The 7,253-nt window shown below is 40.6% G+C and overlaps 1 protein-coding gene and 1 long non-coding RNA gene across 8 annotated transcripts in view; both read left to right on the top strand.

Moving 5' to 3' along the window:
• The window catches only part of MCF2L (MCF.2 cell line derived transforming sequence like), a 147,700-nt gene that overhangs the window by 16,134 nt on the left and 124,313 nt on the right, over positions 1 to 7,253 (top strand). The gene's annotated exons all lie outside the window — the stretch shown is intronic.
• LOC108447359 lies at positions 1,310 to 2,247 on the top strand. Its single transcript, XR_001862896.1, has 2 exons — positions 1,310 to 1,395; positions 2,171 to 2,247. It is a non-coding gene; the product is annotated as an uncharacterized LOC108447359 (long non-coding RNA).

Here is a 7,253-nt window from a genome sequence, read left to right as displayed (position 1 = left end):
ATAGGGATTTTTACAAAGTAGGGCATGTCTTAAAATTTATTTTTAATACTCCAAATCTGAACACACACATATAATTTGATTTAAAGCCTAATACTTTTTAGGAGACCTCAAAGATTTGAGCTCTAAAAAAATGTTGGACACACTCTTATTTGGAATAAATTGATTTTATGACCCCTTATCCAGCATTTCCTTTGAAAAGAAAATCACCCTGCCAACAGAAGACAAAAGGTGTGTTTTCTGGATCCATTTAATTTCAGCAGTTACACACATAATACTAAGTCTGTGAAAGAATATTACTGGGGCATCTCTGCATCTATACTCTACCATCTGTTTAATTATCATGGTACCAGTAGCTGATCTTCTAAAACCAGAGCTCCCTGACATCCACTATTTTATTTTTCTACATTTTAAGTACTGTGGTTTCAGTGCTTTAGGGGTTGGAGTATTTTCCCCAGTGAGCCTTTCCTTTGACTATACATACATGTGGAAGTGCCCCAATGAAGGAAATAACAGTGATGCTTAATTTCTTTCCATATTACTCCTTTTTGCAGCAAGTCCATTCCCTGCTCACCTTTAAGCTTCCTATTCTTGGTCTTCCTAACTTCCTGCACAAAGTATTTCCTTCATCTATAAAGATACCTCAGTAAACTTAGAAAGGAAGGGTCTTATTTGGCACTGCATTGGCAAAAGGCAACATTCATTCATTCATTTATTGCCATGCCTGCTTTTAGAGGAGTGCAGCTGTGGGCACATCTGGATAGTTTAGCTCCTCAGACTGAAGAAGAATGAAAGACTGGAACACCCCTCAGCTGGAGCAGGAGCAACTGGAGGTGTTAAATTAAATAAACTCTTTCAAGGCTGTTGGCTCTGCAGTGATTACTTAATCCCACGTGGCAAAAAGGGACAAAGAAGAAATCTGAATGAAGCACTTACAAAGAAACTTGGTACTCTTTAGAAACACGGCAAACCAGTAGATGAGATTCAAATGATATTTCATCCAAGCAAGGGAGGCTGGGGAAAAAGAAGGCCCTGCCTGTTATGCTAGGAAGTATTGAAACCTGTGATCTGGTCAATCATTTTAAGCTAATTCAGGCTGAGGAGCCTAACTACAAAACTTCACAGAAGGATGAAGAATGCTGCTCTAGCATGAAGCCTCGACACAGGTTGTAGAAGAAACTAAATATGGAAAGTCAGTAACTAAATTAAGCTTTAAGAACTAATCTTGATGTATTTGTTTCTTTGTGTTTGGTTTTTTGTGGTTTTTTTTTTTTTTTTTTTAAGGAGAGGCTAGATTGCAATTGCTGGGGGAGGAAGCAAGCTGTTTGGGGAAGTATGGGGAGCTGGATTGTAGCAAGATTGGGCTATATTGAAGAAGAGGCAATCCAACAGAGATGAGTATGTTGCATTTCATCTATCTTTTACTACTACTCAGCCATGGGCCTGAGCAATAATGGAAAAGGAAGGGGAGCGTGAAGCTTTTCCCCTACTGCTAAGTACTTGATCTGGGTGTCACCTCAGCCTCTGGGAGTATCACACATCCCAGATAGGGAACCTGGAGAGCAGCTGCTAGGACATCTTCTGTATGGCACTTACTTTCTCAAAAGAAAATTTATTGAGGTTGAGAAGGCACTGAGGACTTGAGGAAGATTTGGTAAAATAATATATAAATTAAATAAGGCCTAATGTTGATGGAATTGTTCTGTTAACTGTCCTTGCACATCTGAAAGCTTCTTTAGTCTGTGTTCCTGTATGAATGAACCTTGCCCATACTCTGGCTTCATATGAGTGTCAAGTTTGTAAGAAGAAAAACTTTTGATTTTTTGTTTCCCCTTCTTCCTCTATGTATTTCCTAAGTTCTCTGTATTCCTTAAGATTGTGAATGTAGGAACAATTTTCTCCTTGTGAAAGAGTGAGGTGTTGCCAAAACCAGAATACTGCCATCTCTGCTTATGAATCCCAGTTTCAAATCCCAGATGCTTTACATAATAAAGCCTAACTGGGCTGATTACCAAGAGAACTCAGTCATTCAGGGAAATAAAAGGGAAAAATCCCTTTTCTTCATGAAGGAAGAGCTCATGCCAAGAGGAGGTTGAAATGTTAAAAATGCATTTTCTGTTTGGATCTTTCATATCAACTGTCGTGTTTCCCTTTTCTTTCCCTTTTATTTAAGGCTGGGGATCAGTATCGCTCTTGTGCAGTGGGTGTATGTGGCAGTTTTTTGTAGGACCTGAGAGGACTTAACTTTGTGAAAACCACATTCAATGGGTTTCTTCCCTCTCTGCAGGAGCCCAGCTTAGGTAAGTCACCCTGGCTATGTTTGCAGTGTCTTTAGAGAGCAGTGGTGACATGGATGCTGTAGCTTCACTGCTCACACAGTCTACATATAGAGTTTTGTGGTGTTGGGGCCATCCAGAAAAGAGCGTGTGGAGTTGGCTGCCTGATGTTGACCATGTGGTATCACTAGAAAGCGGTATGGGATGTTTGGCAGGGGATTCAGCTGCACAGGCACAACCATCCATATGCTCTGCCTGTTCCCTTTGCTGCAAGCGATGCAGTAGGGCATCCAGTGCAGCCGTGCAAAGCGGCCTGGCAGCCTCTGTGTGTTTCCATTCCTTGTAGTCCTGCTTTAAATCAGTACATAATTTTTCTTCTGCTGCAGCTGCTCTTTGGCTTGTAGAGAAACTAAGCTCCTATGGGTTAAACTGGAAGCCCTCTTGTGGATTAGTAATTGATTGAAAAATAACTGACCACCTAAAGGAGCTATTTCTTTTCTCTGGATGGAGGGGGAGTTACTGGTGGAGAAAACTCAGGGATTTCTGCAGGGGTTCCAGCTATTCAACATAATTCTAAATGAACTGTAAATAGAAAGAAAGCACAGAAAATTTGCAAATGTGTGAAAATATTTATTCCAAATAGTAAAATTCAGTGCTGAGTGCACACTGTTGGAGGATAAATTGGTGGTGCTAAGCAAGTGATCAGTAGAGAAGGTGAGGTTAATTGTTTGTACAAGCATGAGATGAGAAAAGAAAATGCTATTCTGTAAGCTAAGCTGTTGCCCTCACTGAGAGACCTTGACTGGCTGTGGGTAGCTCCCTGAAAACAGCAGCAGCTCCGTTGGCATTCAGTGTTGGTCCGAAAGGCAAACAAAACATTACAAACTGCTGAGAGTGAAACTGAGAACAACAAAATCCTTATGTCACACAAAATCCTTATGTCACTGAGTAATCTCAGCTGTGCCTACTTCTGGAGTACCATGTCCAGTTTTGTTCCCTTTGTTAGAGTAGAATTAGTGTACGTGGAAGAGGTGAAGGCAGTTGGAGGTATGGGGTTGCTTTTATACAAATAGGAACTAATTAGTGTAGGAAATTTTCTGTCTGGAAATCAGGCAATTGGAGGAGACATAATATCACCTACAGTGGCAGTCTGTATAGTCATGAATGGCTTGGGGATGTGAAAAGAGAGTGTTTATTTCCTGCTGTTTTCTTTTTTTTTGGTTGGTTTTTTTTTTTTTTTTCCACTGCTTCACAAAAGAGAAACTGGGGCACTCAGAAAACTTTCAGGAAGGTAGTTTAAACAAAAACAGTTTTTCACACAGCACGTAATTAAATTTTGGAACTCACTGATGGCTGATGTTATGGAGATCAGTGTAAAGTTAGCAGAGAAATCTTTAGGTATATTGTTGAAAGTATCTTTTGCTCTAGAAAAACTCATTACATGATTATGTGTTAATGACTTTTGGTTACCGGTTTGGTTCCCCCACATGAGTGGACAGCTGTGTGTTACTTCTGGAACACTTTCAAAATAGCCACAATTTCTTGAAAAACTAGGTAATCCTATTTGGGTGAAACTGTTTCGAAATAAAAGATGTGTGATGTTGCTGTGTTTGAACAGGATTTACTGAAGACTACAGCCAAAACCAGAGCAAAGTGGAGGACTGAAGGAAAAGATAATGTTGTTGAGGCTCTCAAATCCAGTAGAAGTTCAGGAAAAAGTCAATACAAATCAGGCCAAATATTACACCCGTGCAGCCATGGAAATCGATTGATTAAATTCTGTAATATATTTGCTCCTTGCTTATTATCTTTGCAGTTTCACTGAAAGAAACAGGAGTACAGACCATTTGACAAAAAGAAGTTTCCAGTGCATTTTAAACATGTAAGACAGGACTGAAACGCTGTGTACTCCTCAAATTTCTGTATGAATTCCTTTGTTGCAGCAGGGGCTTGCCTGGGACTAGTGAAGATATTTTGCTAAAGGTAATACATTAGTAGAAGGTAAAAATCAGAATTCTAGAAGCAGCTTGAATTTTTAATTAAAAAAATAATTCAAAATAATCATATTGTACCTGAAAAATGACAACATTTCCTATTGTATTTACTGACTCTCACTGTTAGAACTGAGCATCTGTCCTTTTACTATCATATTTTAATTAAGCGTAAGATGTGTGGGACTGAAATGGCATGTTTAATTCCATAACATGGTTGACATGATGATCTGCAGGGGTGTGGGGATCAAGTAAAAACTTCAAAAGAGTGAAAACTGCAGTAGCTCTTCCCTGAATTATAGTGATGTTGTATTTTCAGGACTGTTTTGATTCCTTAGGTAGCTCACAGTCACATACTGGACTGATTCATGTTGCAAGGAAGCTCAGTTGGGTCTTTCTGTTAAGAGTTGATTTTAATTAGTTTAAGGTCTGTTTCTTTAGTCTGACTCAAGGTTGTTCGTGAAACCATGGATGATCCTGTTTCAAACCAGCAGAGATCATAATCCCACATTTGGTTAAGTATCTTGAAAATACTCTCTGTTCCATTCAGTAGAGAAGCTGTGCCAAAGCTTCTTACTCAGGAAGACAAGGCTGCCTGATTTCCATGAATGAACATGATCAAACAAGTACCTGATTACAAATAACCCAATTCTAAGTAAACTAACTTTCAACCCATCTAACTGAACCTTTCACGTGGATGCTTTGCTCATGCCTTGCATGCTTGGAATTTGTTTGAAGGTGTAGAAAGTCTATATAAAGTGGCAGTGTTGGTGTAACTGAGGTTTAACTAACATATTTGGGTTCTCCATTCATTTTGCACAAGTATAAATTATTATGTGCTTGTGATTCTGAAACTTGACTGGTTGATGTGGTAAAATTCTTCACTACATTTTTATCTTCCTTTTCATTGGTTATTTCACTGAGAAACTCCACGGAAAGATGGACCTTTGATATACAGGAAGCTTAAGCAGTCTGCTGATTCTCCAAGGAAAATATGAAATTACTGTTGAATTGAGGCAGGATACTCAGGGAAAGCTGGGATTGAACTAGCATCTTCCCTTGCAGTAGGTGCTTACAAATGAATATATTTGCTGCACTTCTTACTGCACCAGGAAATCGTGAAATCTTACAAGTGAAATTCGCTGTTCTGCATATGCAAAAATGCCTCAGGCCTTTAACTTGCTCCATAACAAATCCCATGGACTGTCTGACATCTGGAGTTCTCCCTGGGCTGACTGTGGATGCAATACGGTCACACAGCCTTTGGTTCAAAATGAGCCTCATCTATCCAAGTGCACCTGCAGACTTGCACACTTTTTCTCATTCATTTGTTCCTCCTGGTTCACCCCCAGAATGGCCAAGCCTGGCCTGGTAATAATGGCTTTGCTGCCTATCACTTGTTCCTTTCCTAAATGCAGTCTCAAATGACAGTCACATAAACAAAATACTTTTTGCATACAAAGTTCCTACAAATCCTGTTTTTCAGTGGTTATAATTTGTTATGGAAAAGCTTGACTGAAGACTTCATTCTGTCTTTTCTGTTAAGATTGAAATGGAAACATATAAGGCTCTAGTCATATATAATACATGGAACTGCTGTAGGCCATATTTTGAGTGGAAATAATGTAAATTAATGTAGTAAATGAATTATCTAAATTAATTTCATTGGCAGAGGAAGCCCAGATAGTTTGATGGGTCCTCTTAAAAACTTTTTGGTTTAGTTCATGTCTTCTCTAATGGTATTGTTGAGAGTTATGAACAAATCATCATAGGTATCCACTTATTTTCCTAGGAAGGGCTGCTGTTTTTACCTGCTGTATGCAATCTGTAGAAAAGAATCTTCATCTTAAATAACATAGCACAGTCTTCTTAAACATAAAGAAAAACATCCCTTTTTTCTTTTAGCCATGGATAATTTGCTTATTTTTGTGGTTAAAAAATAAGAGGAAATAGATAAAACCAATAGGAGGATTAGAAGAGTGGGAGAATTCAACTGACCATTAGCAAAAATGTGACAACAGTGAGATTTCGTAGGCATCAAGATGATCTTAAAAAAGAAGTGTTAAAAGCATCATAGTTTCAAACTTGTAAAACAGTCTGTATAAAAGTACTGAAAACCAGTTATGAGGAGTTGTATAGAGAAGCATTGTACTGCTTTCAGTCTTGAAGGTTTTCCTGTGTCCCTAAAAGTTTTCCAGTGGTACTGTACCCTCTTTAGTAAATGGAAGTTTACTGGTTATGAGGTTTGGTTTTCCTGGCTGCCTTCTGCAGCAGTTCTGTTGTGTATACTCCATACACCTTGTGGGGTCCACGGAGCCCGGCTCTAAAACCCCTTTGCCTTAGGTGGGGATACAGTTGCTGTGGAAATACCAATTTCGCAGAGTTGTAAGACTGCTGTGGCACAACATTAAAGCAAACTCCTCCTAAGAGTCCAGAAGACAGCTGTGTTTAAAGGAAATTCGACAGCGTTTAAAGGAAATTCAAAAATGACCATTCCAAACCGAACGTGAGGCCATCCTGCGGGCTGGTGAGAGCGGGATCTCCTTGGCACTGTCACTGGGAAGGCATTTGCCTTCCAAGCTGCTCACCCTGACAGCAAACTGGCAGGAAGGTGGGGGAGCCCCGGCTCACGTGAGTGGGGATGGGGCGTTCTGCGAGCTCCGGCTGCTCCCGCGGGATGCAGCGCAGCCCTTCCCAGCGCTGGCTATACGTCGGCTCCTCAGCGCTTCGCATCAATCCTGGCGTGTGAGGACTCCACTGCGGGCAAGCCCACACGCGGCAGAGGGGAGAGAAGTTCTGAGCGGTCCTGCTGTCATTAACATTCCCGGCTCTGGCTGCCAGCAGCGCCCGCCTCACCCAGGCGCTGCCAGCAGGGAACGTGGGCTCCTGCCTCTCTTTGTGCCGAGGGGAACCGTGCCGAGCGATTAAAATGCAGGGCTGCGAAGCACTGCTGTAGTGGGCTGGCTTGGGGGTTTTTTTTTTCCCCCTG

This window comes from Corvus brachyrhynchos, unplaced genomic scaffold, assembly GCF_000691975.1.
Source record: "Corvus brachyrhynchos isolate BGI_N302 unplaced genomic scaffold, ASM69197v1 scaffold83, whole genome shotgun sequence".
Lineage (NCBI taxonomy): Eukaryota > Metazoa > Chordata > Aves > Passeriformes > Corvidae > Corvus > Corvus brachyrhynchos.
This window is presented reverse-complemented; position numbering and strand designations above follow the sequence as displayed.